The following is an 11,383-nucleotide window of genomic DNA, read 5'->3' as shown; positions in this document are numbered from 1 at the left end:
TTCCGGGACCCAAGAGACGCCCCTCTCCCAATGTTGCCCCCTATGTCTTCTTAGGAAATTTAAGGTAGACAGCCAACCTATAATTAACTGTCCTGCGGAGTTCGAAGTAAGGCCTGAAGTCAGTTACTCCCGCGGTGTTCCGGCCACCTGCTACACGCCTCAGTAGGATGTTGCCTCGGTCTCACGGCACGACTCTTACTGGTACTCCTTTTTGCTTGATCTCGTTTACACTGTTCCACCTTTCTTATCTCTTTCTTAGGATACCGCCGCAAGGAAGTGCAGGTGCGGTTCCGTAACGTTCTGTTCTGTTCGCTAGGCTCCTGCCAGGTTCCCACGCCTGACAGGGACCCCCCTGTGTCTTCTCCCCGCAACACCCCCTGCCACGGGATGTTGCCTGAATCCAACCCAGTCAGCTTCTGACTAACTTCCTCCCAAGCCCCTAGTTTTACCAGTGTGAGGAGTGGCCCAATAAATAAAGCCTTTTTCTCCCCCTAGTGGCCGGAGTGTGAAGTGTAATGTGTTCTGGTGATACCTGGTCAGTAGAATTCCTTCAGTGCCATCAGACGTACCATCACTCCCCTTAGTGGCAGAGTGTCATACTGCAACAACCAGATCTCTGGGACGCTGCAAAAGACAATGCTATATCATCATATCGCCGAACATAAGCGGGAAAATGAAAACGTTAAAGCTCTCAGACTAAAGCGATGCAAAAATAATTATTTTTTCTATTAAATAGTTTTTATTGTTTAACAGCGCAAAAAACATAAAAAAAATATAAATGTGGTATTGCTGTAATCATAAACCCCACCCCCCCAAAAAAAAAATTCCTAAATTGCAAGTTTTTGGTCATTCTGCCTCCCAAAAATTGGAATAGAAAGCGATCAAAAAATGTCATGTGTCTGAAAATGGTGGCAATAAAAACGTCAACTCATCCTGCAAAAAAACAAGCCCTCACATGACTCTGTGGGCCAAAATATGGAAAAATAATATCTCTCAAAATATTGTGATGCAAAAACTATTTTTGGAAATAAAATGCTTCTTTTAGTGTGTGACAGTGGCCAAACATAAAAACCCGATATAAATCTGGTATTGCTGCAATTGCACTGACCTAAAGAATAAAGTCGTCTAATCACTTATCCCACATGAGGAATGGCATAAAAAATAAATAAAACCAATTCTTCACCTCTTGTTGATGTTTTTCATTTTGCCTGCCAAAGATTGCAGTAAGGCTCGGCGCACATTTATCCTGCGCTCTGCGCTGAGCGCTTGCACCAGGGTTTCCGTGTAAATCTCTGAAATACGTGATTCAGATAGAACCTCTGGTGGAAAATTCCCTATAATGAGGAAGATGGAAGCACTGGTGTCTGTCTTTTTAGGATTGCATAAAAGAGCCGTAGTCCACAGTTTTGTGCACTTTTGAAAAGAAGGATGTGTTGATGACTTCTGAAAAGAAGGACACCGCTGAACAGAGGTCAAACGGAGTCCAGAGTAACTCTGCTGCCTCATTAAGTGAATTGGTTCCACGGGGGTTTCATCTGCATCACGTCAGTCAGAGATTTAGATGGAAACCCTAAAGTAAGTGCTCAGCATAGAGTGCCGGATAAATGCGATCCCAAATGTTATGTAAAATGTTCCCAATAAAAGCTTCACCTCAGTCCACAAAAAGTAAGTCCTCACTCAGGTCTGTCATCTGTTAATGGAAATATAGCGGGCTTCCAAGTTATTGGTAGTACAAACATTCTGGAAAAGCGAAATGGCTCCTCACTCCCCAAAAGAAATTCAGCAAATTCTGAGCTAACAAATCCAAATGCCCCCCTCCCTTCTGAGCCCTTCAGTGTACCAAAACCACATATAAGCGTCCACATGTTTGGCATTTCTGAAGCGATGAGAGCCCACCTACCTAACAGGTGCATGTCCCCAGAAGCATGGGCTGGTCTAACGTACTGGTGACTGCAATGTACTAGTTACTACAGTGCACTGGTCACTACAGGGGCAGTTTGAAATTTTCACAGGGCAACATCCATTGCTGCTTGTTTCTGGAAAATACCCATGGAGTCAAAATCGTCACTACACCTGTAGATAAATTCCCAAAGGGATATAATTTCCAAAATGGGGTATTTTGCTCTTCTAGCATTTAGGGACTCTGTATATGGAGTCTGCAAACTGTTCTAGGAAAATCTGCACTCAAGGAGGAAAATAGCGCTCCGTTCCTCCAGAGTCTCTCTATATGGTAATGTAGTACTGTACAGCCACATATGGGGTATTGCCACCTTCAGTAGAAATTGAGTGACAAAATATGGTGCCATAGTTACCCATGTCCTATGTGAAAATGTAAAATCTGGGGCTAAAACAAAATTTGAGTTTTAAACATGTAGTTATTTTTTCTTCACTGCCCAATAGTGTAAAATTCTGTGACACACCCGTGGTGTCAATATGATCACTGCACCCCTAGGTGAATTCATTGACAGGTGTAGTTTGTAAAATGGGATCACTTATGGGGGGTTCTGCTGTTCTGGCACCTCATGGGCTCTCCCAGTGGGTCATGGCACCTGCAAATCATAACAGTGAAATCTGGTGCTCCTTCCCTTCTGAGCTTTGCATTGTGCTTGAAAAATATTTCCTAATTACATATAGGGTATTGGCACACTCAGGAAAAAGTGAACCTCGTTTTTTTGTAAAAAAAAAAAAAATCCTATTAGCGCTTTTAAAAATTAAAAACTTGGGGCTAAAACAACATTTTAGTGGTAAAAATGTAATTCATTCTTTCTTCACCACTCAGTGCTATAAAATTCAGTGAGGCACATGTGGTGTCAATATGATCACTGCACCCTTAGATGAATTAATTGGGAAGTGTAGTTTGTAAAATGAGTTCACATATAGGGGGTTTCTGTTGTTCTGGCGCCTCAAGGGCTCTGCCAATGTGACATGGCACCCCCAAACATTCCAGCAAAATCTGAACTCCAATATGGCATCTCTTCCCTTCTGAGCTTTGCACTGTGCCTCAAAAGTAGTATTCCCCCACATATAGGGTATCGGCATGCTTAGGAGAAATTGCACAACTAATTGTATGGTGCAATGTCTCCTGTTACCCTTATGAAATGCAAAATTTAGGACCAAAATAACACTTTTTGTGAGGAAAATATAATTTTATTATTTTCACAGCTCAATGTTATAAACTTCTGTGAAGCACCTGGGGTTTCAAGGTGCTCGCCATACATCTAAATACATTCCTTGCGGGGTCTAGTTTCCAAAATGGGGTCAATTGTGGAGGGTTTCCACTGTTTAGGCATGAGGGGCTCTCTAAACATGGCATCCGCTAATAATTCCAGGAAATTTAACATTCGAAAAACATTCAACATTCATATTTAGCATTCAAAAAGTCAAATGACGCTCCTTTCCTTCCAAGACCTGCAGTGCGTCCAAACAGTAGTTTGCACCTTTTTCTACCACACTTTTTCCTTCCACTCAACTTTCCATTAATATGCTTGGATATAGCACTCTGTGAACAGCCAGCTTCTTTAGCAATAACCATTTGTGGCTTACCCTGCTTGTGGAGTGTGTCAATGACAGCCTTCTGGACATGTCAAGACAGTAGTCGTCCCCATGATTGTAGAGCCTACTGAAGCAGACTAAAGGTACCGTCACACATAGCGACGCTGCAGCAATACCGACAACGATCCGGATCGCTGCAGCGTCGCTGTTTGGTCGCTGGAGAGCTGTCACACAGACAGCTCTCCAGCGACCAACGATCCCGAGGTCCCCGGTAACCAGGGTAAACATCGGGTAACTAAGCGCAGGGCCGCGCTTAGTAACCCGATGTTTACCCTGGTTACCATCCTAAAAAGTAAAAAAACAAACGCTACATACTTACCTTCCGCTGTCTGTCCTCGGCGCTCTGCTTCTCTGGTCTGGCTGTGAGCGCCGGGCAGCCAGAAAGCAGAGCGGTGACGTCACCGCTCTGCTTTCCGGCTGACCGACGCTCACAGCCAGAGCAGGAGGAGTGCAGAGCACAGCGCTGGAGGACAGAGAGCGGTAGGTAAGTATGTAGTGTTTGTTTTTTTACTTTTAGGATGGTAACCAGGGTAAACATCGGGTTACTAAGCGCGGCCCTGCGCTTAGTTACCCGATGTTTACCCTGGTTACCAGCAAAGACATCGCTGAATCGGTGTCACACACGACGATTCAGCGATGTCTACGGGGAGTCCAGCGACGAAATAAAGTTCTGGACTTTCTTCCCCGACCAGCGATCTCCCAGCAGGGGCCTGATCGCTGCTGCCTGTCACACTGGACGATATCGCTAGCGAGGACGCTGCAACGTCACGGATCGCTAGCGATATCGTCTAGTGTGACAGTACCTTTAGGGACCTTTTTAAATGCTTAGGAAGCCTTTGCAGGTGTATGTTGTTAATTATTCTAATTTACTGAGGTAATGACTTTTGTGTTTTCATTGGCTGTAAGCCATAATCATCAACATTAACAGAAATAAACACTTGAAATAGATCTCTCTGTAATGACTCTATATATTATAGGAGTTTCACTTTTTGTATTGAAGAACTGAAATAAATTATCCTTTTGATGATATTCTAATTTTGTGAGAAGCACTTGTATCTCTGTGATTTGAGGGAATGAAAGTTTGAAAATTGTGAAATTTCCAAAATTCCCACTAAATTTCCATTTTTTTCAGATATAAACGCAAGTCCTATCGAATAAATGTTACCACTATTATGAATTACAATATGTAAAAAAAAAATTCTCCACATCACTGGGATCCGTTGAAGTGTTCCAGAGTTATTACCTCATAAATTGACAGTGGTCAGAATTGAAAAATTGGCCTGGTCATTAACGTGCAAACCACCTTCGGGGTAAAGAGGTTAATGAGGACTGGTGAGGATCGGTGAGGACGTTTTGCAGAAGTGGAGTTTTTCCAAGAGTGGGTGGTGGGAATGTGGAAGGTTCGAGGGGTGGAAGCAGAGCTGGGATGGAGCCTGGGTGGAGACTCAAGGGGGCTAAACCAGTTGCCAGAATGGGGTCCTGAAATTCCTGGTGGCAGCCCTTGTCATAAGCATGCTCTGATATGGCAAGGGGATGAACTGTGGCCATCAACTATTGTGAATTGTTGAATTCTGATTACTGTTCTCTTTTAGGGTATGTTCACACGTTCAGGTTTTATTGCATTTTTTTCACGTTTTTTCGCGATAAAAACGCATTAAAAACGCAGACATATGCATCCTATCATTTAGAATGCATTCTGCAATTTTTGTGCACATCGCGGGAAAAAACGCATCGCGGTAAAAAAAGCAGCATGTTCATTAATTTTGTGGATTTTTCGCATTTTTCCCGCTATTTAATGCATTTGGAAAAAATGCAAAAAAAAACGAACAAAAAATGCATAAAAAATGCGAAAAAAACGCAAGCGGATTTCTGGCAGAAATGTCCGTTTTTTTGTCAGGAAATTTCTGCAAGAAATCCTGACGTGTGCACATACCCTTAAGGTATTACATTTCATTGTGATCCTTTCTATAATAAGTTACTGATAATGAAACTTCTGAAAAGTCTTCTGTAAAAAAAGGGAACGTGTGAGTCTAACAGAAGGTTTAGTGGCCAGTGTAAAAACTGTAAGGTTTCTGAATTTTGTTTTTAAGATACACAATAGTATGGAGTAGTAGAAAAATATTATCAAAAATTAAAAAACAAAAACACATTTAAGGTACAAACCCGATTTAATTTAATTCTTAAAGAGAGGGACATAATGTAAAGACAAAGACCCTAATTCCAGCAATGTGTCACTTACTGGGCTTATTGCTGTAGTTTAGATAAAATCACTAAAAGACTAGTAAACATGTTGCCAAGTAGTCCTCCACATTCATGACCTCTGTTTACCCTGCCACCAGAAAGATGCCAATCAGTGGTGTGGATGGGGTTATACAGAGCTCAGTATTCAGAGAACTGGAAGGTCTGCAGAAGATAAATGAGTGATTTTATCAAAGCTGCAGCAATCAGCCCAATAAGTGACACATCTCTGGAATCAGGGTTTCTGTACCTACATCATGATACCCTCACATGGGGTACCAAAAATCGCAGTCATGGTAATATCTTACATTAGAGACAAAATGGGTAAAAATATGATTTTTTTAAATTGTTGTTAGTTAAAACTACATGAAAATAATGTCTGTATTAAATTTGCAGACAGAACTTTCTGGGAAAGTAATTCTTTCTTAGAAGGTTAACAAAATATTCATGAGACACTTTCAAAGGCCATCATTAAAAAGTTAGTTTCTGACTTTTTGATAGCAGATCTAATGCTCTAATTACATTAGGAGGTTGCTGGATATCTAGCCCCTACACTTTATACACGTCATCTGGATTATAACTTTTTTCAATTACCACCTTCATCCCGTCTGCAAAAATTTCGGCAATTATTTTATAATACATTGTAATAGGGTTAAAAGTGTTCGGATTTGTAATTGTTACCTATTAATTTATTAAGTAATTCAATTAGCCTTTTAAAAAAATAATCTAGAAAGTTTAAATACCGGTAAATCCATCAAACAAAAAAATCTTATTTTAAAGGGCATTAAAGGGGTTATCTAAAATAACACTTATTTGTATCTCCTTTCACCCTTCCTGGCACCATAAAGAAACCAGGTAGAATAGGCGCCATCTCTCACCGTCATCGTACCCTAGGAAACTGCAAGGCAGCCTTGTTATCAATAACCCCTATAGGTGGATAAATGTTTCAATCAACAACGAGAATGTAGAAAAACACATCTACCAAAGAAAGGACAAGGAGTGAATGTCCCCTAACATAGAAAAACCCAAAATACATAAGGTATGATATATGTTCATATAGCTAACCCTAGTGCAAAATGCTACGTAAAATTGGTATAGTCATTGAAACCAACAGGGATAAAATATCTCTCATAGAGAAAGGTAACCCCATATAGCTACCAATCCATTGCAACCTTTGGGATGACTACAAAGTTCAGGTAGGGTGAATTTTTGGGATTACCTGATAGGGAGAGTGTATTGTTTTATATATTCCCTCTCTATATTCACCACAACGCCCTTTGTTATCATACTGTGTGCTTTTTACTACTAAAGGTTTTGGTGATTGTAGCCTTTAAGTTACCAGAATCAGTATCTAATCAGAAATGTTTGTATTTTGTCTACTTTTAATTATTATCTTATACCTCTTAAGGGGGGAGGTTTCTATTTACAGTATATTAGACAGTCATTTGAAATCCTCCACAATTACCGGTGCCTGTTTTTTCCCCCCCAAAATTATGAGTAAGCCTGCTCTATAAAAAGCTTTGCTGTTGGGATGACACAGGACTTATGGTAGCGCTCATCTTTTATTCTCTGGACAATCATTCTTCCAGCTGTCCCAGACAGTCTGAAGGGGCTTCATCAGAGAAAATAAGTTTGCAGGAAGAATAGGGGTTGAACTGGAGAGGACAGGGATAATGTTATTTTGGCTCATGAAGCTCCTTTCAGGCTGTTTGGGATATCTGGAAAAATGATTGTAGGAGATACAACACAGCCTGACTGAGGACACACAGTGTGGCTGAGGAGACACGGTGCAGTCTAGCTGAGGAAAGAAAGTAATGTCAGACGAGACACAGCACAGCCTTGTTGAGGAAAGAAAGTAGTGTCAGAGGAGACACAGCACAGCCTTGTTGAGGAAAGAAAGTAGTGTCAGAGGAGACACAGCACAGCCTTGTTGAGGAAAGAAAGTAATGTCAGACGAGACACAGCACAGCCTTGTTGAGGAAAGAAAGTAGTGTCAGAGGAGACACAGCACAGCCTTGTTGAGGATAGAAAGCAGTGTCAGAGGAGACACAGCACAGCCTTGTTGAGGAAAGAAAGTAATGTCAGAGGAGACACAGCACAGCCTTGTTGAGGGAAGAAAGTAGTGTCAGAGGAGACACAGCACAGCCTTGTTGAGGGAAGAAAGTAGTGTCAGAGGAGACACAGCACAGCCTTGTTGAGGATAGAAAGCAGTGTCAGAGGAGACACAGCACAGCCTTGTTGAGGAAAGAAAGTAATGTCAGAGGAGACACAGCACAGCCTTGTTGAGGGAAGAAAGTAGTGTCAGAGGAGACACAGCACAGCCTTGTTGAGGGAAGAAAGTAGTGTCAGAGGAGACACAGCACAGCCTTGTTGAGGAAAGAAAGTAGGGTCAGAGGAGACACAGCACAGCCTTGTTGAGGAAAAAAGTAGTGTCAGGAGACACAGCACAGCCTTGCTGAGGAAAGAAAGCAGTGTCAGAGGAGACACAGCACAGCCTTGTTGAGGAAAGAAAGTAATGTCAGAGGAGACACAGCACAGCCTTGTTGAGGGAAGAAAGTAGTGTCAGAGGAGACACAGCACAGCCTTGTTGAGGGAAGAAAGTAGTGTCAGAGGAGACACAGCACAGCCTTGTTGAGGAAAGAAAGTAGGGTCAGAGGAGACACAGCACAGCCTTGTTGAGGAAAAAAAGTAGTGTCAGGAGACACAGCACAGCCTTGCTGAGGAAAGAAAGCAGTGTCAGAGGAGACACAGCACAGCCTTGTTGAGGAAAGAAAGCAGTGTCAGAGGAGACACAGCACAGCCTTGTTGAGGAAAGAAAGTGATGTCAGAGGAGACACAGCACAGCCTTGTTGAGGGAAGAAAGTAGTGTCAGAGGAGACACAGCACAGCCTTGTTGAGGGAAGAAAGTAGTGTCAGAGGAGACACAGCACAGCCTTGTTGAGGAAAGAAAGTAGGGTCAGAGGAGACACAGCACAGCCTTGTTGAGGAAAAAAGTAGTGTCAGAGGAGACACAGCACAGCCTTGTTGAGGAAAGAAAGTAATGTCATAGGAGACACAGCACAGCCTTGCCGAGGAAAGAAAGTGTCAGAGGAGACACAGCACAGCCTTGCTGAGGGAAGAAAGTAGTGTCAGAGGAGACACAGCACAGACTTGTTGAGGAAAGAAAGTAGTGTCAGAGGAGACACAGCACAGCCTTGTTGAGGAAAGAAAGTAGTGTCAGGAGACACGGCACAGCCTTGTTGAGGAAAGAAAGTAGTGTCAGAGAAGACACAGCACAGCCTTGCTGAGGGAAGAACATATTTTCAGGGGATACCCAGCACAGCCTTGCTGAGGGAAGAACGTAGTGTCAGAGGAGACACAGCACAGTTTGGCTGAGGGAAGAACATTGTGTCAGAGGAGACATAGCACAGCCTGACTGAGGGAAGAACATGGTGTCAGAGGAGACACATCATAGACTTACTGAGGGAAGAACGTAGTGTCACAGGAGACACAGCACAGCCTGAAGGAAGAGCGTAGTATCTAAGGAAAAACAGCACAGCCTGGCTGAGTGAAGAACAAAGGGTCAGAGGCAACACCCTGTGGTCGGCGCTAATAGCAATCCTGCAATTCAGCTACATAGCAGCGATCTGATGATCGCTGCTATGTAGCAGAGCCAATCTAGTTGTTGCCAGCTTCTAGCCTCCCACGGAGGCTATTGAAGCATGGCAAAAGTAAAAAAAAAATGTTTTTAAAAATATGAAAAAAATAACAAAAAATATAAAAGTTTAAATCACCCCCCTTTCGCTCCATCCAAAATAAAACAATAAAAAAATCAAACATACACATATTTGGTATTGCCGCATTCAGAATCGCCCGATCTATCAATAAAAAAAAGCATTAACCTTATCGCTAAACAGCATAGCGAGAAAAAAAATCGAAACGCCAGAATTACGGGTTTTTTTTGTCACCGCGACATTGCATTAAAATGCAATAACGGGCGATCAAAAGAACGTATCTCCACAAACGTGGTATCATTAAAAACGTCAGCTCGGCACGCAAAAAATAATCCCTCACCCAACCCCAGATCACGAAAAAGTCCTGCCACCCTCTGTGCTATCTTGCAGGATAGCACAGATAGCACAAAATAGCACAGAGGGTGGCAAGACTTTTTTGTCCACTAGCATAGCACATAGGCACTCTGTCTCCTCAAACAAGCAAGTCCCCTGATGATTTAGCTTGGAAGAAACGTGTTGGGACTATGACACAGGGAGAGTGCAGGGCTTGTGAGTGCAGGGGTAGTTGTGGACTGCCCTTGTAAGGGCAGGAGCTTTGGGGATAGCTTATTGGTAGCCCCATAGGGATCGACAGGGTATTGTCATCTCCTATCAATTCCTGGACTTACTCCTGACCGGAGACTATCCAGCGCTCCTGTGCCTCCATCGTGGAATTGGTGAGGCTGTTCCTTTTCCATTATTCTGTAATTGAAACTGGCACGGTTTGTATCATGTGCCACCATTGTGCAAAATGACTAATTGTTTTTTATGTAACCAAGTGTATGTGCATTCGTGCTGCTGATTATTATTATATACCTCTTCCTGCAGCAGATTTGTATATTATACCTTGGGCCATTTGTACTCCGTAGGTGTTGCTATATGCGGAGTTTGGAATCCTATTAGAGGTCACTGAGTCTCTAAGGTCTTTTGGAAGAGACTGTACCCCTATTTTTCAATTACACTTTGGGTGACATTGTTTACTTTTATCTGTATTAATTAGTAAAAGTTAAGTTTTATATCACCACTCAGATAAAAAATAACCTAGACATGTTTGGTGTCTATGAACTCCTAAAGACCTAGAGAATCATAATGGCAGGTCAGTTTTAGCATTTAGTGAACCTAGCAAAAAAGCCAAACAAAAAACAAGTGTGGGATTGCACTTTTTTTTGCAATTTCACCGCACTTGGATTTTTTTTCTCTTTTCTAGTACAAGACATGGTAAAACCAATGGCGTCGTTCAAAAGTACAACTCGTCCCGCAAAAAAATAAGCCCCCGGCCCATATTGACGGAAAAATAAAAAAGTTATGGCTCTGGGAAGGAGGGGAGCGAAAAACGAAAACGCAAAAGGGCCGCGTCTTCAAGGGGTTAATAACCAGCATAGGCTATGCAGACAGCTGCAGGCTGATATTAATAGCCTAGGAAAGGGCCATGGCTACTGGGCCTGGGTTTCAATGCCACATCAAAACGTGTGACGTCAACGTGTGAGGCCACCAATTGGAGGATACCAGCCGCCGAAGTCCACTTGTTACAGAGTACCGCAGAAGTCCGGTTGTGACGGAGTACCGCAGAAGTCCGGTTGTGACGGAGTACCGCAGAAGTCCGGTTGTGACGGAGTACCGCACAAGTCCGGTTGTGACGGAGTACAGCAAGTCTCTTTGTCCATATGTGTAATGCAGACATCTGAGGGGCCCTCAGTGAGAGTGGCAGTGTCATTGTGCGTCTGCTGCATTATGTGCCAGCTATTATGTGGAGAGATGACATTCAATAGGGTGAAGCACATTTTTTTCCTGGTCCATGTCCAACTAGTACTGAAAACTTCTAGCAGGTACAGCATATTATA

Source organism: Ranitomeya imitator, chromosome 2 (assembly GCF_032444005.1).
Source record: "Ranitomeya imitator isolate aRanImi1 chromosome 2, aRanImi1.pri, whole genome shotgun sequence".
Lineage (NCBI taxonomy): Eukaryota > Metazoa > Chordata > Amphibia > Anura > Dendrobatidae > Ranitomeya > Ranitomeya imitator.
Note: the sequence above shows the minus strand (reverse complement) of the source record.